This window comes from Diceros bicornis, chromosome 1, assembly GCF_020826845.1.
Source record: "Diceros bicornis minor isolate mBicDic1 chromosome 1, mDicBic1.mat.cur, whole genome shotgun sequence".
Classification (NCBI taxonomy): Eukaryota; Metazoa; Chordata; class Mammalia; order Perissodactyla; family Rhinocerotidae; genus Diceros; species Diceros bicornis.
The window spans coordinates 6,883,338-6,906,668 of record NC_080740.1 but is presented as its reverse complement, the minus strand read 5'-3'; positions in this window follow the sequence as shown (position 1 = coordinate 6,906,668).

Sequence of the window (23,331 nt, the reverse complement as noted above, 5' to 3'; positions counted from 1 at the left end):
TATAGAACTAGCTAGTAGCTCAATGGTGCAAAGTCTTATGATTTAAACTTGACATTTGCAATTTTTTGCCGTAAAATATTACTTACTTTATTTCGAGACTTTAGTTGAAAACCTCGTAATTCCTTTTAAGCTCCATTTGATTGTCAATTGCACAACTCTTTCTAAAGCTTAGGGCTTATGATTTTCATACACACATGATTTATGCTTTTTGTGTCACAATATAATGTAGTTTGGTACAGCTCCGACTTATTTCTCTTGCATCCTGAGAGCCTTCCTTTTTAGAGGCTGGGATTTTTATGGTGAAGCTATGAAAGATTGTGACCTGGCTGTAGATCTCCTTGAATTGTCCGAAATTGCCTTTTTTGCTACCACAGCCAGCCTTCTGTGCCAGTCTGTTTAATGTACTTTCAGAAAATGGTGATCTGGCTATCTGCATATTTGGATCACAGAATGAAATAAATTTTCCCTGCTGAAAATTTCAATAGCTCGCCACAGAAAACCCATTGATTGCCTCAAGTATGGGGAGAAGGATGGCAGAACGTGTTCTGGAAGTTGCAAACACTGAGATTTCTTTTACTCCATTTGCTGTGAGAAAATCATGAAGCTGGATCTGCAATGGGGAAATTCCAACTCCATTCTACCAACAACACGCTGGATGAATTCAACGTATCTTTAATCCAGGTATAGAACTCTGAGTTCATCCAAGCTGCTGACTAGAGCATATGATTTAAGTTGATGATCCTCATTAGAACAACAATACAAACATCACAAGTAGATAGTAAGTTTCCTGAAAAAAATTAATAACATATTCTTATGATAAAGATTGACATTGTCACACAGGAAACATTTTTTTCATCCTAATTCTTACAGTTTGTAGAACTTACTTTGTAGACTCCTAGAACTGGAAGGAAATTTAGAGACCATCAAACCCTCTTCACAGCCCTATTTGCAGATGGGTAAGCTGAGGCCCAAGAAAGAGTAAATCTCTTGCTCAAGGTCGCACACGCACACAACTAACTGTCAGATATTCCTCATATACATCATTATTCCAGTAAAGCCATAAACATTGTAAACATATGGGAAGAATATCGAATGTTTTTGTCATACTATCGATACTGATTATTCAGGCATTTAAACATTAAAATTTTACTTGCACATAAAAACTGATTTTTTTCATTGGTCATTTAAGAAATAATTGAAAATGGGATTATTTGCTCACTTATCTGGAAACTGTGAAACAGAATTAAAATTTTGAAGAAGATTTCAGCATTTGAAAGAGTTGCCCTCTCTGGTTATCTGAGTTTGGGTTTCCTCTTCCAGGTTTCTGCCCTTTCTATTGCCCACTCTTTCTGTTTTTGGGCTTTTTACCTTCTCCTTTCAGCCTCTACAGGGAGGAAACTAAGACTCGAAAAAGCTGATTTTATCATTGCGTGATAAGATATTTCATGGAGGAAATAGCACAGAACTCCAGATAGAATGGAGGTTGATTATTGTACTTACCTGTGGTGCTCACTGGCCCCCAGTGTGATGAGTAATCAAGGACTAACCCTGGTTATAGAAGACAGGGGAATATTTGGTAGATTCTTAAATAATTCTGCTGAAGAGTTACAGATTTATTTTTGTATGAATCACTCGTAGAGTTTCTGTGATGGCCTTTGGGGTACAAACTTCAGGATGTGTCTGAATTATTAAGGCTCTACCCTATTGGTGTGGCTAGGTTTTAAAAGAGTTAACTGAAATAAAATTATGTCAACCAAGAAATAAGTTCCCCAGAATTTTGAGTGTGACTAAATCTAGGTCAAATCTGAAATTTCTAGCAATGTGGTCAGACTCCGGGTGTTATTTAGTAGCTCTGGGAAGTATATTCACTTTAAGGAAACTGCTGAAATCTAAGGTGGGGACCGCCAAAGGGCTGTAAGCCTGGGTCTGAATTAGGATGCACACACCCACCCCCACCCCCACCCCCACCCCCAACCCGAGTTCTTGAGAAGTTCAAAACCAGTCATCATCAAAATAACTGGTTCTAGGCCTATAGCTGGGCACTTCATACAATAAACTGATTAAACTTGATTCTAATTTCAAAGACTGAAATGATTCTACAGAACTCTGTGAAAAGAAGGAAGAGAGAGAAGCTACTCCAGAATTATATCCATGAAGGGAGCATCATTTTTTCTGGGTGAACAACTCAGGAAGCATTTTGACAGTAACCAAAACCATTTCGGAGAAAAGGACCAGGAGCCAAAGGGAGAGAGCACTGCTGTGCGGCCAGTGGGAGGCGTGGGCTATGTGTGGTCCAGGCTCTTCAGCCACCTGGGGGATTACCTTCGGCAAGTCACTGTCAAACAGCCACGTTTCGTGGTTTCTTAATTGGCAACCAAGGGACTAGGCACACAATTTCTCACGCAGAGGCCAGTGAGCCCTCAAAGTTAACATTCCACAAGCTCCCCAGGGACTTCTCATGCACTGGAGGGTTTAAAGCGCTTGGGCTGAAGGACCTACACATTTTCTTGTAAATGTGAGGTTTTTAATCACTTATGCTTTAGTAGTTTGAACTTGATATTACAGTTTGAGGAAAAGACTTGAAGAGACACTGATGACTGATTTAAAATAGTCCTTCAGACCACAGGAGTACTTCATTAGGCAGACTCTTCAAGGGCGTTCGATGCACGTGCTCCTGAGAACTTCAGTGGTCGTCACTATTCGCTTTGAAGGTTCTCTCTCTACTGCAATACTTCTTTGTCATTAACAAAAAATAGTTTGTAGATTAAAAATACTGTAAGACATCCTCTCTCTTTCTCACCTGTTTAAATTACCATGAGTTCGTGTATATAGTAACATGATTTTATTTTATTTTTTGCCATTTTTCACCTTCTGAAATAAAATGAAAACCCAAAATATCCCAAATCAACATTCTTTCAAGATTGTGCAAGTAGCCCAGTTCTTGAACATCATAAAATGTTATGCATCTACATATTTTCCTTAGACTTAAACCTAATTAAAGGCACACGAGGTAGACTGTATTCCAAAAACATGCATTGTTCTTTGGCAAGCAATTTTTAGAAATCACTTATTTTCTACCTTGGTGCCAGAGAGCTGATCCCATTTTCATGTTATAACTGGATTTTAAAATCCAATGGGCCTTTTCTGCCTGGGGCTCCAAGGTTTCTCAGACTCATTGTATCAGTTTGCCTTCTTGCATGGTTACAATGAGACCAAAAGGCTGTGGTAAGCCGAAAGCAGCTCTCCATCATGGTTCATATACTCGTGGAGGAACAATACATTGTGTGCTTTCAGGATACTCTTTGTAAGGTGGGATTTTTTTTTCTTCCTGAGGGAAGTTTTTCTAAGAGCACATCTTTTTAATGGTATTCTTTCCCCTTCCCAGTGAGGGACTATTGATTGAGTGGACACCGCTTACTGTAGCTGTGCTGAGCTGCCAGCAGCAGAGCCTCTTGTGATTGATTTTGTATAGCGCCTTTTATACTTGAGAAATCCCAAAGCACTTAACACAGCGGTGAGCGAGGCTGAGGCTGACAGTGATGTTGTAAGCCAACGCGGTAATGGCGCGAACCCACGGCGGCTCACATCGCTTCAGGTCCTTGGCCTCGCCAGACGGCTGTCTGGCCAGGTCACCACCGTTCTCTCTGGTCTGCCTAGGATCTCCAGATGGGAAACGACGGCTAGCCATCTTCTGGGGCGTCCCTGAGTCTCTACTCTGACCAGCTCCACACCACTCAAGACAGATGAGACAGGCCACAGACAAGTGGCTTCCGACGAGCCACTTACTCTCCAGGCCTCTGTGTCCTCATTGGTTCAATCCAGGGGTTGGATTCGGTGGTCCCATCCCGTCAGAAGTTCTAAAACTTTCTGATTTCCTGAGTATGTCTTGCCTTGGAGTGGGTGTCCAGTGTTGTGTCAGGCCTCTGCTCTGGAGAGTGAAGACTCTTCGGCTGCCTTTAGTGCAGAAACAAACAAGAGGACATCTCCAGAAACGCACAGGGGTTTCCCCTCAGAAGCAGAGGACAGCACTGCTCACTTTAGCTCCAGCACAGTGCTTAGCACAGCATAACCCCTCAATAAATGTTTGTTGAATGACTACATAAAGATGTAAAGTGTCTTTCCAGTATCAGAGAAAAAGCATATTTCAGTCTAAAATAAGAGGTGTTCCTGGCCTGGCACTGTCGACTTTAGCAGTGAGCATGCAAAATAAGCTAGGTTGTCCCCATAGAAACGGCAAAAGTGGGACAAAAATAATGCCCTTTGCCTTTTCTACCCTGGTTCCCGACACAGCCAGCTGAAGCTGCTTGTTCTACTTGCAGGTTGGTGGAGTGGGAAGGAGGGGAAAACTGACAGAGTGAGAAGAACGGACATGAAGCTCAGAGGGAGAACTGTGGTCTACGCGCCTCCAGTGGGATGAACTGGAGGACGGAGAGTGATGGAGAGGCTCTGAGGGGAGGACATCTGGCCGCCTTCGTAGGCCTGGGAGTGGCGAGGAGACTGTTGTTGAAGGAACGGAAAGAAAGCCCTGATAGTCTTCTTAGGAATCTGCGCTCTGCTCGCCCTCATTTTCAAAGACGTGAGCTTGCTTAGTGTCCCTAGCAGGGAGGGGAGGATGACTGGGGAGAGGAGAGCAAGAAAGTCCGGCTTGGTCCTCTAGTGCCACTCACCCCGGGGAGGAGGGGCGGCGGAGCAGTGGTGGCAGAGGTGCCTGTGCGGCAGAGTTGGTGGGGTGTTTGCTCCACGTGTCTGTTTCACTACACATCTGGTCACCCAGTGAGCTTGCTCAAAAGGGAGAGGGAACGTCCCAGTGGAAGTGAGTGTGTGCTTTCCCCTTCTCCTCTGCTTTCTTTTCTTTACACGCGTGGCCATAGCTCTGAAATTCACTGTGACGTGTATTATCTCCTTTGCTCTTCAGATAACTCAGGGAGGCTGACGGGATTATTATGCCCATCTTACAAATGAGGAAGTTGAGACCCAGAGAGAGGATAAGTGGCTTGGCCAAGGTCACACGGCTAGCAAACAGTGGAGCTGGAGTTCAAACCCAGGTGACTAGATGCCACATCTCACTCACTGTCCACTATGGCTTGCTGTCTCCATCTCACACTGGAAAAGAAAAACTATGTTTGAAAACAGAAACTTCCCTGTTATAACATGCCAGTATTTGAAGGATTAAGCTGTGAATGTTTCTAGTTTGGTTTTAGCTCAAAGCGCACAGCTGACTGCTTACCACTCTAAACTATCAGCTAAAATACACTTCTTTCTTTTTAGGAACAGGAATGAACACCTCTGATTTTCACGCATAGGTTCATGGCTGTGCGTATTGACACCACTTGAGGCATCTCTTCCCTCGAGACCTCAGGAACTGTCTCTGAGACGAGAAGGCTGACCGGGACCAGGGAGCTCCGAGGCTCTTTGCAGCACCAAGAGCCTGTGATTCTGAGCTGGTGACAGTCCGGTGACCTCCAGCTAAAGAACAGGGCCAGGACTGGAGTGGCGTGACCGGCAGCTGGGTTCAGCTCCACACTGGCTTACTGGGAGCTGATGATGCAGGCACTGGGCTCCAAGCCGGGCACAGGGACACACACAGGACAGGGCTCCTCCCCTCAAAGACTATAGGGTCTAGCAAAGCCCCCAAAGGAGCCTGAAAATGTGCAGTTGTTGCTCACATGTTTACCTTTTATTGGAGAATTTTAAGATGTGTCTTTGCACCCACAGGAGTAATTTAAAGGGTATCCGCACCTGACTAATCCTTAAAAAAGTCCTAGTTAAATAGACAGACATTGGGAGAGACCTGAAAAAAACCACCATGTTGTATTCTTGGGAGGCTGCAAAGGAAAGCGGTTCTCGAGGTAAACAGGGAATACGCCTTGGCAGCCCAACACGAGGCTGACTGAGCGGGCTGAAGAAGAGCCTGGTTAAGAGAACCGGGCCCACCTCCAAGGGCTTCAGGGAGTGGGGTCGGCAGGGCAGTTTTGCTGGGAAGGAAAGCCAGGGAAAGCCACAAGGAGTCCTTGCAAGGCCAAAGGAGAGAAAGTTGTTCCCTCGGACAGAGTGGCATTTTGGAAAACTGAAAATCACTTCAGTAATGTTGTATGTGAGAATCTTTGTCACCAAAAAGAAATGCAATAAACCTCTCGGTTTGAAGGCTTCTTCGGTATTTTACAAATCACACAATCATCTCCAGCTTTTGGCACAAAGAAAAATCCACCTGACAAATCTTACAGAACGTTAGCAATATCAAGATGCGCTCCCTCTGCCGAATACCAATGACAGCACCCTACCTGCTGTGGGTGTTCTCGATGATGTGAGGCACAGGGTCCTTTTTTTTCCTGTTAAAAATGGAAATTGGTGTTTGAGTATTCCATGAAGTTCTTCAGGTTCATTAACAAGGTCAAAATCAATGTTATTTTACTGTTTGGAATCCTTTTTGGCGGAACAATGAAAAGAAACCATAGTAGAAGTAGTCTTAATATAATCATTTTCTTTTCATTGTTCTTTATGGGAAAATAATTTGGCCCGAAATTTAGTGGTCCCATCAGGGAGGTGATATCTTTAAAAAGGTGGTCTGAAGGACAGGTTTTACTGTACTTTAATAGGCTTATAGATTAATATAAATCTTAATATTCATAATCTTTACCATTTCTTTTCTCAATATCTGCTCTGTCTATACATCTATTTATAATGTATGTTTCAAACACAAGATATACTTGATTTTTATTGAATATGCTGATGGTGCTACAGGGACAGCTACTTGACCTAGTTTAAAAAAAAAAAAGGGCCAAGGGGTCAAATTTATGGATAGTCTGCGGCTGAAAACAGATTTTTGCAGATAATGCAATGGTCTGAGAGCAGGGCTGTCCATGCAGATCTGCCATGTGCTATTATTTGTGTAAATGATAAATAAATATTTGTACCCTGGGTGCCTAATGTGAGCTGCAGATGACCATAATGAAATGTAGATTTACCCGAAAGCTTGATTTTTCTCACCAAAACATGAAATATTTTTTACCTATATATGTCCACAAAGGAAAATCCCAACGATAACAAAATATGAAATTTATTTATTGGATAGAGAAGAAAATATGTAGATATACATTGCTTGACATGAACAGAGAAATATATGTTAATTTATTTTTATGTGGTTATTTAAGGGAAAAATATCTAATTAACTGATTACGGTTTTATTTTGACTCTGAGATTTCTGGTTTTCCTGCCAGCTTATTATATCACAAATATTGAAGAAATTAATAATTTTGTATGTGTGTATGTATAAAATTGATATATAAAAAGCTGTGTATTATAAAAGTACATAAGTACTTTATAAAAGTATATAAAAATATATCCTATTATAATAGGATATATTATAGAAAACTTACAAATTTGGGGAAAAAACTCACATATTCTCACCACCCAGAGATAATCATGTTAACATTTTCTCTTCTCTGTGTTGTTTTACGCTATTCAGAGCATCCTGTATGTATAACATCGAATATGGACTTATTAAATTCCATTGTATGATACATAATTGACTTCATTTCCTATAATTGGCTATTTGGGTGGTTTCTCGTTTTTTCCTGTTATAAACATAAAAGATAAGCATCTTTCTACCTCATCTTTGTTTGCATTTCAGATGATCTCTCCAGGAATTGGTCCCAGAGATGGAATTACTAGATTAAATGAAGCGAACATTTTTAAGGCTTTTGATACATATTACAAATTACTATCCACAAAGCTTGGGCCAATTGATAGTATAAACTTATTTTCACGAATTGGATGTATTTCGCCACATTATCCAAAGCAGCCATCTCCCGTGACTTGTAATGGACTTGGTGTCCGCGGCTGCTCTGCAGGAGGTGCAGACACGTGGCGCGGAGGCCTGTCTGCTGCTGCCCGCCAGTGCTGGCTCTTCTGGGTCATTCACATGAGGGTATTTTTCTTTTGAAAAATTGTGCGGTCCTCAGGCATAGTATTTAGTATTTTAATATTAATTTTTTAGAGAGACTATAACCTGAATAATCAGCTGTGCATTTTCACCTTTATTTTTTTGTGTAATGAGGAAAAAACCCTGGAATTTATTATTAGAAAAATGGGACTTTAAAAGTATTTACTCTTCCTTGCTCACCCAAATCCCGGTTTTGTTCGTTTTAAATATCTTGTCCCCAGTACCTCAGTCCTCTATAGCGTTTGGTTATGTGCATAATATTGTATCCTGTCCCCTCTATTGGCAAGGGTGTGGCTTTGCGTCTGCTGATGCCCCTATGTGGAGGGTGGGCTTTCGGAAAGCAGAAAACAGCGCCTGCATTTGTAGCTCCTCTCTCATGATGCCTGCATCTGCCCTCAATGGGTTCCCAACACAGGCGGGGTGATGGCAATGTGTTTGCTGTGCTTGAAACTGTTTCAACTGTGGTATCATTTAAACACTGTCAGTTACGCCAGGACTCCACAGTTTGCGCTTGCGTGCATACCTATTTCACGAAGCTGCTTTGCCTTCTGGCTTTCCGATTCGCAACTAAATTCTATTTCTGAAAAGCAAAAATAGATGTTGCAAACAGGTATCTCTTTTGGAGTTCCCTTCATCAAGCTGAGAATGACTTTTCACAAGAGGAAGGAAAGAATGAAAGTTCTTAAGTGCAAGAGGTGCTACCTTCTCAGCACCGGGCCCGGCGTTGACCAGGGCAGTGACTGGCCGGCGCTGGCTGCCTTTTCTGAAGGGAAGCCCTGAGAAAAGTCGAGAGCCTGAGGCCGGGGAAGATGCTCTGGAGGGAACTAACCAGCCTTAAATGATGCTTGTCTTTGTCCAGAGACCGACTATATGGTACATTAGTGACCTTTATTTTATACTAAAACCTCTCACTATATTTCAAAGTGATTTACAACTCTGTATAAAATAGAACTTCTTCGCTAGATGGTGGAATATAAACAGGAGGAACACAAATATCAATACTACCCTCACCATGCATGCCTTACAAAAGACATTTGCTAAGTTTTGCTGTATATAAAAATATATTTAGCAACCAACTTTACTGTCATTGTGGAAAATTGCACAAACCAATATATGGAAGTGAATAATTTTACATGTAGTTAGTGTCTTTTTTGATTAAGAAAGTCTTTTAAAGAACATATTAATTATGCATCTTATATATCCTATGTGGCTAAAGTGGCTCTGTGAATAGAGACCTGCCAGTTGTTTGTTAAAGTAACAGAATGCACCTGTGATTTAAAAAAAAAATGGATGCAGCGTGTCTGGAAGAGCTATTTTTATTTTTTAAAAGGGAGGGGTCAAAGTTAATCTTTTATTTTGCAAACATAAGATTTTTGAGTATTAGGCCACACAGATGTGTGGGACACCATGGAGTGAAGGTTGTGATTTGCTAGAATGGTTCCTGGCCGGAACCCTGCACTCTCGTGGCACATATGTGTGGGAAAGCAGCCACTGAAACCTAACAGGAAGACACACTGAAAGAGATTTTTTTTCCTCCATTATAGTTGTAATTGGAACCACTGCTGTTTCCACATTTAAACTTCTTGAGTTTATAAAACCCAAGCAACCCCCACCCCCCAATAGGTAAAAATCTACATTTAAAGGAAATAGTTTTCCGATCAAACTAGAGTTTGTCTTTGCCTCTTGGAAACAAAATGGAACATTATCTGTCCAAGAAAACACTCTTCAGAAGTATTTTCATGAAGCATGTCTGACTCCTCAGTGTGTCTGTAGGCAAGCCCCATCTGTGTTCACTGCTTGTGGTCTCACCCAGGCTGCGGGCGGAGGCTTTGAATGGGGCAGCTTCACAGAATCTGCATGAAAATTGGGAATTGTCCAAGTAATTTGCCATTTACTGACTCACTCTCTATGCCTTTTGTGTTTTGATCAATAAAAACTTCAACCCTTTACCCAGTTTCGTAACAACCTATTCTAAAGCGTTATATTCCCTCTAATCTTTTCCAGTTCTGGTTGTACAGTTATCCATTTTCAATGATATTCATTTTAAAAGGTTAACAAACGAGAAACTAAACCAACCATACAAATAACAGCCCAAAGAACACTTTCCAAAATGTGTTGCTGTAGTGCCATTTCAAATTTAATATTCATGCAGAGGAGAGCTAAAGGCCACCAAACCAGTGGATAAAATAGTACTGGTTTTATGACTCATTCTTAAATGAAATCTCTTAAATATTGCTAATGAAGCCAGCTCTCCCCCACAGCCTGTCGCGCGCCCTTTCTAGGCGGGCTCAGTTCCATTTCCCTGTCTAGCAATTTGCCCCAGGACCCTATTAAATGAATTATCACGGCCCCTAAATCATCTCTGCGGGGGTTTCCTCTAATCCCATCAAGACACTTACACTCCCTTTCTTCCCTCCTGGTGACAGAATGAGTTATTATTTCATGGGGAGCAGTTAGAGAGGCCCCTTCGCAGGAGCGGAATGTGCGCCGGGTGGGGATCTGGGCCGCGAGGAAGCCGGGTGGGTACCATCGCCTCGGGCTGCTGCCAGGGGCCCGACGGGGACAAAGCCACGCGGCCACCAACTGCCCTCCCGGCCGCCCGCCCGGGGCTCGAGGTGGGGTCTCGGCGGGCGGCGGTGGAGAGTCCCCGCCCTGGGGAGGGACTCTGGAGACCGGGAACGCAGGGCCAAGAGAGAATACAAATGTTTTCCTTAACTGGAGGAAACACTGCACTCACAAACCACTTGCGGAATAGATTAAGCTAATTTATTAAACACAGTTTGCCTGGTGACTGAACTGAGCTGAGTAATGATTTACACTTTTTTTTCTTTTAAAAAACATTAATAAGAAGTCAGGGGCCACAGCGGCCCTAATCTCGGGGCGAAGGCTGGGGAGGGCGTCCCGAGGCTGCGTCTGGGCCCAGGATGGACCTGGATGGGAGCGGTGGAGAGCTTCCCAGCCCGGCCCCGCGCGCCCACTGGGCGCAGAGCCTGCGCCGGGCCCGAGGCGGCGCCACCGGGAGAGCTGGCCCTCTGGGGACGACCGCGGCGGCTTCGGGGTAAAGACCTGTCCCCCTAGAGGAGGCCGGGCTGTTTTTAACATTTTGTTGGCGAGGAGCTCAGACTCCAAGCAGACCAGTGCTGACCTTCCCTTGAGAGCACAGGACGTTAAATGCTTTCCGGGAGATTTTGGAAACCTTACACTCCAGGTCTCGTCTGTAGAGCAGCGGTTCTCAACAGTGCTCGGTGCCGACAACCCTCTTTTCATAATGAATATTTTGTAATACCTCTTTTACTATCTTGGAGTGAAAATCTTGAATAATATAACCTACTCAAACACATCATTAAAAAAGAGAAAGAAAAGATGGGAAGGAAGGAAAAGAAGAAGCAAGGAAAAAAGACGAGAAGAAAGGAAGGAAGAACACGATGACAACCGTAACGGAAAAAAAATAGCAACAAAAACATAATAAAATATGTTTCTCCATCACGATGACTATAGAATAAAGTAGTCAAATGTTTGCACCACTTTATAACAAATAAATTTTGATTTAAGAGAAAATTATTCAATTGATTGTTGTTGACCCTTTTTCTTTATAATTGACTTTTTGAAATAAGGGCTAAATAAGTATATTTGCTCACATGTGTAAAATCATCCTGATGTGACAGTGGTGCATGTAGACTGTTGGAGGTGTTGGGGAAACTCCACACCCAAGAGCTGTGCTGTTGTCAATAACATGATTTTCCAACGTGATGAAGGGCTCTTGGTAAAGTTGCAGATGAAAGAGTACACATAGTAGTTGACTATGTGGAAAATTCAGTGTATGTTAAGACTACATAAAAATACTTTGTGTTTATACGTAGGATGGAGTTGGAGATAATTACCAAAGCCTTTTACACCTACGTGAGTGTTTAATGGAACATTTGAAATCGTTTTGAGGGACCTGGGACTATTCTTTGGCTGGCAATGCATTGCCTTCTGGGAGTTGGCACCAGCCCCGTTGAGACGCACTGGTCTAGAGCATTAGTTTTTAAATTCCTTGAATTATTATTTCACAGGGCAGAACATTTTGCATATGACGCTAGAGGGTTTGCAGCTCTCTTGAAACCCATTCACACACCTTGTATAGAATCCATGTTTTCTGCATTATGAACCCCCGGCCTACAGTGGGAATTGGGAAGTTAGAATCACAGAGTTGGAAAGAAGTTCGTCTGGACTTCCCCCTCCGGGGGAATCCTTTAGCCACAGCTCATCCAAGTTTCTGAATATTATATTCCAGTTTGGGTTTCATTTGGATGCCCTGCAGGAGAATAGTTGCCTTCCTTGTTCTGAAAGTGGACCCAGAATTACTTTAACTTTCAGGGCCGCTCTAGCGCATTGTTGACTTCTCCTGAACTTGTGGGCAATAAAAGCCCTAAGTCTGGTCTCCTTGTTCTTGGTACAGTGTTTCACCTCTGTACTCTGGCAGGTAATTTTTTGTCTAAGTGTAGGGCTCTCCATTAACACCTGTTAAATGCCTTCTTGTCTTTCTTTCCAGCCTGTGTAGATGTTTCTGGATACCAATCTTGTCCTTGAATCTACAAGCTTTCCCTTCTAGTTTTGTGTCATCTGCATGTCAAAATATTAGAATTAATTATTACGAGAGAGGCCTCTCTTACCAATGCTGCATCATCAGTGATAACACCATATAAATATGTTAGCCTTTTCCAGTGTGTGCATCAATAGCCCCATTATATAAGTGTGTGTGTACATCACTGGTATTTAGACCCAAAGGAATAAGGCAGTGGACCTTAAAATGTTGTGTCTTCATTTGTTTTCTTTTTTATTGGAAAAGTTTGACATCAATTGCAGAATCTCTTAGAAAATTTGTGTTCCGCACTCTCAATGATGGGATTTTTTTAATTCTAAAAATAATATCATACCAAATTAAAGTAAGTTTTAAAATAAAGAAATTTCCCACAACTGTACCATTCTAACATAATTGTTTTCGTTTTTCCATGTCCTTTTCTGTATTTTCTCATTTTTGTCCAGGTCTTTACATGCTGCATGACCAGTTTTCTACATCTCTTTTCTAGTTCCTTGTTAGGAATAAGTGTTAGCCTGTATTTATTCTTAGGCAAAGTGAATTAAAATAGGCAACAGAGGGTCTTCAACACAGCTTTTCCTAAGTGGGCTGACAAGCTAAAATCTTTGTAGGCTTTAAAAATATTATCACTATGGTAGTGAGGTAGGACTATCATATTAATTTAGCCGCTCACTTTTTGTTGTTGTTGAGGAAGATTCGCCCCGAGCTAACATCCGTTGCCAATCTTCCTCTCTCTCTCTTTTTTTTTTTTTTTTTTTTTTTGCTTATGGAAGGTTAGCCCTGAGCTAACATCTGTGCGAATCTTCCTCTGGTTTGTATGTGGGCCGCCACCACAGCATGGCTGATGAGTGGTGTAGGTCCTCATGTGGGATCCAAGACTACAAACCCAGGCTGCCGAAGCGGAGCACACAAACTTAATCACTAGGCTACGGGGACGGCCCACAGCTCTTTTCAAAATCCTTATACGTTTCTGTGAGTCTGAAGTGTAAGGGGGTAACAGCTTCTTGAGCTGCTGATGTTGAAAGTCCTGAAGTTGTGATTTGGAGCTGTTTGGTTTGGGAAGCTCCAGTCTGAAGCCTGAAAGCAGGGGGAGAGAGGTGAAGAGGTGAGAGAGAGAGCCATCCTGATTCATCTGGTTTTGGAGGGCTTTGGGCCAAGTGTGCTGGGGCAATTGGGGAAATCACCTCATCATCTGAAGTTCTTTACTTCTGTTCCTCTCCCCATGGTGTCATTGCCTCTGCATTAGTTGGACCTTTTCTGGGGACCCAGGTGGGGTGGCTACAGCCAGGATGTTTTGTCTGTAGCCCAAGGAAGCCTCACCTGAAGTTTGATTTACAGTTGGTACCTACTCTTCTATCGTCTTATGCTGACTATTGTATAGAGCACCTTCACAGGGAATAATCCTTATCTTTTGAAAAATTGATAATAATGGTGGCTACCAGTTATTGGGCATCCAGTATATGCCAGGCAGTGTATATTTATATCATTATGCTTCACAATAATCCTATGAGGTAGGAATCATTATTTCTATTTTAGAGATGAGAAATGCTCAGAGAGGTTAAGTGACTTATCCAAAATATGGATTGGCATATTTTCACCGCCCAGGGTTGTTTCCCTATGTAACACTTTGTGTCTATTTAAAAATATATAAATCTGAGCAGTATAAAATGACATCACAAGACCCCAAGCTTCATCTCTTATTTAGGAAGAGAAGAGAAGGTGAGCAGAGAGACCTGGGGCTTTTCCAAAACAGGAAGGATTGCGTGATGGCTCCCAGTGACTTCTCCTGCATGAAGCACAAGGCGTCCTAGAACAAGCGAAGGGCAGAGACTTGAAAACTTAGCAACAGGGAGTGATACTGAGACAATGAAGGCAAAGACACGAGTGTGGCATATTTTCAGGATGTAAAGTGTCGGACTCAAAATACGTAAGCTGGAGCACAGAATCTGTCACCAAACTGCTAGGTGACTGTAATTCAGTTGCTGAAGTAAATTCCTCCAGCGTTAGGCTGAATCAATGTTTGATGAATAAACACATGATGATTCTTTGGAGTAGCTAAGAAATCCTTCTAAGAAAGGAATAATAAAAACCTGATCCTGTTTAGTATATGCTGATGCTTTTCAGCCTTTGAATGGAAACAGTCAAGCCACTTAGGTACGTTTTCTGACCAAAGAGTGATCTTGTCAAGCTCAGAAATCATTGGCTTAAGGCACATTCTCGGAAATGTCAAGTAGGAATATAGGGACAACCCATTTCCACAGCTGAATATATGGTAAGTTTTTAAACGTTCCTTGTTTCTGAAATAAAAATGATCAACCAGGGTCTTTTTGAGGGTGGCTTCATCTGTAAACCGAGTCCCTGCCTTCAGACAGATCTAAGCCCATGAACACAAGACTAACACAGGCCACATTGGTGTTGTGGCCCCTGGAAATACCAAAGATCTTCCTGAAAATCCATCCCAGACTTTACAGCATTACCAGGTCTTCTCAATTCTAGATCGCAGGGGCTGCTCTCAATGTCCCAGCATATGATGACATCAGAACTCAGGGACAAATCGGTCCCTGATTCAGCTGATCCTCAGAAACCCTATTCAAGGGAATCTGAAGATCCAAAATGTTTTCTTCTAGCAAGCTAGGTCAATGTGCTTAGTTCTGCAATCCACATGAAAGAAAAGACTGTGGGTCTGGTCACAAAACCCAGGACATTTCAACGTCTTGATGATTTATTACCAGGGCAAACAGAAATATTGCAGACCACAATATCATTTATCATGTAATTACATATCTTTCTGGGAGATAACATCCATGACCACAGAAGCAATGTAGAGCTATCCTGTCTTTTGCTCTGGGCCTCAGTTTCCTTGCCTGCAGTGGGAGAGGCTTGGGCAGGGTGGTCTCTGGATCTTGAAGGTCTTTTACAGCTCTCACCTTCAAGAGTCTGACAACATATGGGGAGGTGCAGCTCTTACACACCAGTGGACTTCTGGAGCTGTAGTTTCATTGGTACCGTCTCCTATCTGTGCCACATGGCGACTTAACCTTGCCTCAGTTTCTTCCTCTGTAAAAATGAGATGATGACAGTACCAACTTCTTAGGGTTATTGCTGTTGTTATTAAGGTAATGGATGTAAACCTCTGAAAGGAAGTCTCGGAAAGCAGTCAATCTATACTAGCAATTGCAATTGCAATTGTTAATAGGACATCTCATTGTAATAGCTTTTTTTTTTTTACTTGTTCCCCTCTTTGTCCCCACGTCTCCTTGTTTACTTCCACATTTGCTCTTACTGCACAAACTGTCTTCAAGAGTTAAACCTTACAGGAACCAGTAATGAGGGATCAAATCTCAAGTCCAAGAAGGAGTGATCCCAGGGCCCACTCCTAGATCTTGCAAAAATTGTAGACAATTACCTCCACTGCTTTTGGCCCTTCAGTGTACGTGTGTGTATCTATTCCCCTTGTCAAGCCATGGATATGGGTGTGAACACTTGTGTTGGGGTGTTAATGTTGTGGGGATGTTTAGAAACAGATATTTCTTTCAAGTACCTTTGTTTTTCTATGTGTTAGAACAAGGGAGATTTGAATGTTTCCTTAAAGGACTCCATCTGGAGGAGGACTAATGTTTGGGCAATGCTTGTGGGATCTTACTTTCTTTGTGCTGTGTTAGGAAAACATAATATGTCAAGCTATTTCTTTTTCAGACATAAGTGTTTTCTACTTAGGCTACCAGAGGTTAAATAAACATTCCTGTGAACAGGCTCTTTAAAACGTTTATATTTTCTCCTTCTCACATATCTAAGCAAATCTTAATTAATGTCATTTGCTTCAAAATATGCCCAGTCCATTTCCAGGCTGCCAAAGCAGAGTCAGGCTTCAGGTTTCCATATGTTGACAGCGACAGGTGGACCACGCTCTTCCCCGTCCAGAGAGTGTCCTCCTTGGTGCCTGAGTGTTTGATAAAGCCCACTCTCCCCACTTGCTCTGCAAACCCACTTCGTCTGCACCATCTCCTCCTGGAACCAGGTTTCTCTGGAACAGAAAACTGGGAAAACAGTCATGGCTGTCTGAGGTTCTCCACTTTTGTCTTTCAGACCAAAATATCGGCTGCTTGATGTAATGTGGGTACGAGCCACATTACTGCATGTATGATAGAAAATTCCAGTTAATAGTCTCCAGACCCCTTCATAGGATGTGTTGTTAATTATTTCTGATACAAATGCAAGAAATAAACCAGAGAACTGGTCTTGCAGTATGAGAGAATCAAGAAAATTTGGAAACAAAATCTCAGAGTTTTAGTCTGAGCCACTCATTAAGTCATTTTCTTTCCTTGCTTTACTGCTTCGGTGACAACAATGGACTGTGTGTCACCCTTCTACTTTTAGCCTCGTTTACCGAAAATACCTTGAATTATGGGCCTCTCATGTTTCTCCCTGGTGAATGTTGCTCCTTTCTCCCCTTTGTTTTAGAGAGGTGCCCCAGCCACTGTTTAATGAACATTGTTCTTTGTAGATGGAAATGAAGATGATGAGACCTGGAAATTCAATGTGGGGGATGTGGGGTGCACCACCCAGAGCCCCCTTTTAAGACTGAGGCACTCATTTCTATAGCTGCTGGCAGTGTTGGTTGCTGAAAGCTCTCAGTCAAATCCCTCTCCAGGAATCATCCCCTGCTAAAGGGAGCTGCCTTACCCAAAGTCACACTCCCTTCCAGGGTCAGGCTGCATCCAGTGACTGGGCAGTGTGAGGTACAAAGGGCAACAACTCTGTGGACCATCCAGCCCCAGAGCTCCCTGTGGGATCAGATGAAGCCTTTGTGCTGGCTAGCACAGCAGCTCAACCTCATTCCCCATTCCTGTTTCCTTCTCTCCCCATCAGGTGTGACTCCAAGAGCACCCTCCAGATGGTAACTAGACTTATTGTGGTCGTCATTTCATAATGTATGAAAATATCAAATCACTATTTTGTACACCTGAAACTATTATTATATGTGAATTATAATTAAACTAAAAAAAGAGAGATAACAAAACAGAAAAAATAAATATAAACAAGAGCACACTCCAGGAAACCTCCTGCAAGAAACCTTCACCTCAGAGTCTATTTCCTAGGGAGCCTGACCTACAATGCTCTGGCTAAAAATGTTAGAAAGAATATGATGCAGTTTAGAGTGAAAGTCTTAAGTCCCTTTATTTATTTTTTTTGCTAAGAATATGACACTCATTGGGGTAAAATAGTTGAAGAACGTTGGGATATCAGTTGCAAAACAGGAAAAGATATTAAAGGATATGAACATAATTGTAATAAATGAGAAATGAATTTTACAACATTCTTTTTTTAAAAAAACAAAAGCACCAAAATATGGCTTTAAAAATCAGGCTTGTGAAAAACATAAAATTTTACCAAGAAGACTATTATTTTTAGAAATTCTGGGACAAAGAGCAGTGTCAGTATCTTGATATTTTTAGTATTATGTTTTTGGAAGTGGATTGCTTAGTATAACAAATGTCTAGTGACTGAAGCAGCACCTTTCCATGGTCATTGAGGCTTGGGGGGTGGGGGGTTGAAGGGAGAACAAGTGGGCTTCCAGTAAGAAAACTGAGGTATCAATGAGGTTTACCCCACGTGAACACCTCAGCCGGGGCCAGCCCCGTGGCTTAGCGGTTGAGTGCTTGCGCTCCGATGCTGGCGGCCCGGGCCCGGATCCCGGGCACGCACCGACGCACCCCTTCTCTGGCCATGCTGAGGCCGTGTCCCACATACAGCAACTAGAGGGATGTGCAACTATGACATACAACTATCTACTGGGGCTTTGGGGGAAAAATAAATAAAATTAAAAAAAAAAACACCTCAGTGGGACTGTAATTTTGAAAACTTTTTCTTCAAAGTATTTATCTTATAACAACACTCAACGACTATTTCATTCAACACATAACAATAATCATCACAATTGATCTTTATTCAGGCAGGATTTATGAATCAAAATAGGGAATAAGCCTCTTTTCTCCTTAAAAACAGAACTCTACTGGGATTCTTTAGAAATTAATTTATACAAGTTATATCTCAAAACATTATCATTATAAATAAAAGTCAAACAATGCAAAAGAATACAGAGTACAAAGTTCAAATCCCCTTCTCAGGGGTCACCACTGTTCTGTTTGCTCTCTGACCCTTTACTATGGTGGTATGGTTATTCCTGGATGTACGCACATATATAGGATGGCTTTCATTCTGTTTTTTCTTGTATTACGTTATTAGGATTATACTATGTAGATTGTTTTGCAACTTGCACTTTTTTACTGAAAAATGTTTTACTAACACTCTTTTTAACCTATTTAATTCAAACCACACTGCACTATTCTCAACCAATATATTAGAATTAAATTTGGTGCTACATTGAACCTAGGTATGTTAGCTATTCTTGGGGATCATACTGCTTATCTAAGTGAAATGAAATAACTATTTCAGTTGTCTAATACAAAGTTTTATTTTTCTAAAAATGCAGAAACCTACATTATTTCCTTTTCTTTTCAAACTGATTCAGTGGAATCTGATTCCAAAAATAATTATTTAAAAAATATCCAAGAAAAATTAAATCTAGTTCTAATTCCATTCTCAAAGTGACCTCAATATTTTCCTTGCCTTAGTATTATTCTGCCTTCTCCATGGATATGTGTTTAAAAAAAGGATAGGGGAAAAATACTAGTTTCAACTACTGGATTTTTGTTTATATTTGTTTCCAAATCCAAGCGGCCTTATTCAGCAGCAAGGTCCTCTCTCCTGCTCCATCACTGGTCTGTAAAGTAAATTGCAAAAAGCTACCAAAGTCTGGCTACATCCTCATAGTGACTGTTTAAACCCATTACTTTCTCTTTTAATCAAATCACTGTTGTGTCAAAATATACGATTCTCGCCATGAATCTCCCTGGCTTGTTCCAGGTCACCGGTTGCACCTTGAAAATGTTTGCTCTCCTAAGCGTTGTCTCTCCAGCCTCCAGCTAAATTGCTCCAGACCAAGCCTGATCATTTTTCTATACACATAGAACTCTAATTAATATAAACATAATAGCAAAGGGAACCTGTACTTTACAAAGAGAGGAAGGGAAAATGCCTGGTCAGTAGGTACATGGAGCATCATTTGGATTACGGCAAAACGGGCGTGTAGACAGATACAAGCATTCAAATTATATTAGGAAAAAAAATCAAACTCTAAAAATTCCTTATCCTTGAATTACTGAGAGATTTCAGCCTTTATTCTTTTCTGCTTTGAGAAATATTTTATAGAAAGCCGCCAGAGGGCCAGTATGGAAAATAGTAATTATGTTTAAACAGCCAACACTTCACTAACATAAAATATTTGTACAGGCTTTTAAACATGAAGTTAAGTGCCAGAGGCTATTTTCACTGTTTAATGTATTAAGTAAATAAAAACGTATCTAAGATGTGGACACACAATTAGTTTTGAGTTATTTATCCTGGAGTTTGTATGGTTTAGAAAAACTCCATCTTCTTGGCTGCTGCTGTCCTAATGCATTTAACTTCAGCCATCAGCTATGATTAAACACCTGCTGTTGTGGGGAAACAAAGCACACTAATCCAATATGTATTTCTGACATCTTAAATATCACCCAGTCCCCTGACATCAGGCACAGCTTTTCAGCGGGATGGAATTCCAGAGCATATTTTTCTAATTTATGGATGGACAATAAATCAAAATTAAGCCTTGGGCAATGAAATATACATCAGTGTGGAATGAACTGACTGCAAACGAGCACCCTGCACAACCGAGGGAAAGGATGTATTACCGGAATCCTAAGCTGCAAACACTGAAGTGAACATTAAGGAAGTTTATTTCACGTTTTGTCCCTATAAAACCAAAAGGCAAAGACAGAAAATGATAAGTTTTCTTCTTTTCCATGCACAGCACTGGAGGACCACATTTAGATTTAAAAAAAAAAGTCATTGTTTTTAAATGCTTGCATGTAGGTGATTAAAAACTCAACTTCCCCTGCTCTTTTTGTTATTTTCAATATTTAGGAAAGATTTGAAGTGCTTAGTGCTGTTTCGGTTTTGCTCTTCCAGAAGAGTGAACAAAGGCCATTGTTGACAGTCTTCAGTTTCTCCCGGGAAAGGTCAGGAGGAAGAACAGTGCATCCTTCCCTCCGAGGGGGACTGGGCTGGGCTGGGAGCTGTCCAGTGCTGAATGAATCTCCCTTGTACTGACCTCCAACGATCCTGGCACCTGGAGACAAGAGGAAAACTTAGAACTTTGTTCTCATCAGAGGCCCTCAGACACACCATGTATAGGGCCACCATCTGGCTTTGCCCACCTCTCTCTGATCACCCCCAACTCTGGACCAAGGTCACGTTGGAGCTGCTCACGTGGCTTATCCTTCTAGCCTTTGCCACTACCAAACACCATATGTCTTTAACAGAGCCTGCCAGGGCAACCATCATATTTATCAGGGATAATGTTTTGTGTTTATGGGCATGTCAGGGTTCTTAACTAAAATTATCTCTTATATCCTCATAGCATCTCTGTTAATGGGGTAAGTGGTAAATATTATTTAAATGTTAGAGACGAGGATACAGGGTCATAACAAAACCGAGAGCTTTGTCTTGAGCTGCATGGCAAATGGTGGAACTGGGGAAAGGAACACTGCTGACTGGCTTCCAGTTCTAGGTCTCACCTAGGCAGCCAACTCCACCCCCCCACCCCCCGACTGACAGAAGTTTCTTTAGATTATTCTTCCTAAGGCACTTGCATCTATAGAAAAATTATTTCTGTAGATTCATATGTTACTGGCTTTCTGATTTGTATTGTATTTATTTATGAGCAATTATTTATATAGATCCATGTTACTGAGAATGTCTTAAATGATTAAAATTAATATTAAAGGAAATAATGTAATTTTGGAATTAATTTTTCATGTATCTCAGAAAGAAACCAGCATGCTCCCTGCCCCCGACCTTATATTTGAAAATTCTAAATGGAACAATATTTAAGTGATGTTTTAAAATTGATATCCTTTGGGGTCAGTAGTTACTGGGGCAGAGATACTTGACTGCTATGAAATAAAGGACATGTCCCCTCCACCGTTACAGTTTTCCTTTTTGTGTTGACTTCTGTTTCTTGTTCAAATCCTCAATATGATTGCTTATAGAGAATATACATAAGCCTAGAAATCCTTTGTATAAAAATATAGCTTAATATTAAGCAATTTATCAGTTTCTGAGGAAAATTTTTGTTCTTTGAAGACGTAGTTTAGAAAGACCTCTTTTTCATTTTATGTTTTATCACAATACTACATAGCAATGTTGGTGATAGTAATGATAATGATGGCTGACATAAGTTGACAGCTCTGTTCTGGAAGCTTTAGGTAGATCAGCTCCAGAAGTCCGCACAAGCAGCCTGTGGGGTCGGGACTGTTGTTGCCCCTCTTGACAGGCGAGAACACGAGCCTAGAGGAATCTCTCTCTCCCTGGAGGTCACACAGTTATGGATGGAGCAGAGACACAAACTCCGGCAGTGCGTCTGCAGAGCCTGTCTTTCAAGTACGTCATTATTCTACAAAATGCTCTTACATAAAGGAAAGTTTTGATCTTTATGTGTTTTAACTTTTAAACTCTGCAGGTTAGCTTAATTAACCTGTCTCGTCTAGACGCAGTGTTCTTCCATAAATCACTGACAGGAATGACTGGGTGCTGTTCATAGTCACTGTCACATAAATGATCACAAGTAGAATTATAATATAAGAAAATGGCATCCTCAAGATCCAGATAGTTCTCTATCCTCATTTTTAGCTCAAACAGCTCATGTTTAAAAATTCTAGTTACTGTATCAGTAAATACAGGCAAAGACCTAGGGATGCTGTCAAGGGATGGGGAACTTCCACTGTATGAATTAATGAGTTTAGAAACAAATTATTTTGCCCATGCTTAAGGTAAATAAAGCATACAGTCTGGTTTATAATAGTCTTTTAAATTCTCATCAAAAGCTTGCCATCACACCAGAAGCGTTCATTGAGATTTAAAAATGTGTATACTGATGAAGAACAATACACAATAACAATAGAGCATTAATTATTTTGCAAAAATAACAAAAACAAAGACCAAACCTAAAACAAAATAGAATCTTTACCACTAATATTTACGTTAGTATATACTATGTTTTTCAAAATTCATAAATTTAAACAATTTTTATTGAGAGTCTACCATGTACCAGGCATCGTGCTAAGCCCTAAGGATTCAGTGCAAAAAAGATAGACATGGTCTCCCTTGTGGAGTTTATTTTCTGGATGTGGAGAACCCTGTTCTTTATCACTGGAAAAATATGCTATGAGAAAAGTTGGAGAGCATAAAAAAATGAAGAACTGTTCCTGACTTAAATAAAAGTGTTCTTTTGGTGTAATAATCCACATAATATTCCGTAGAAAAATAGTCTTAAGTTCTTTGATGATGTCTATTTCTCTAGATAACGGCTTCTTTATTTTCTGTCTGCAGACTCCTAGCTCCTGCTCATTTTCCACAGTTTCCTGCTAAGGATTCATCTGGAGGTCCATCTGTTACTCTAGATCTGTTTTCTCCTACTCTGTCTCTTGGCTGAGACTCATCAAATTCAATGTTTAGGTTAGATTCTTTTTTTTTTTTCTATTGAAGTGGAACTCACATAACATAAAATTAAGCATTTTAAAGTGAGAAATTAATTGGCATTTAGTACATTGAAAATGTTGTACAATCACCACCTGTATCTTGTTCCAAAATATTTTCATCTCCCCAAAGAAAATCAATATGCATTAAGCAATTATTCCCCTTTTCC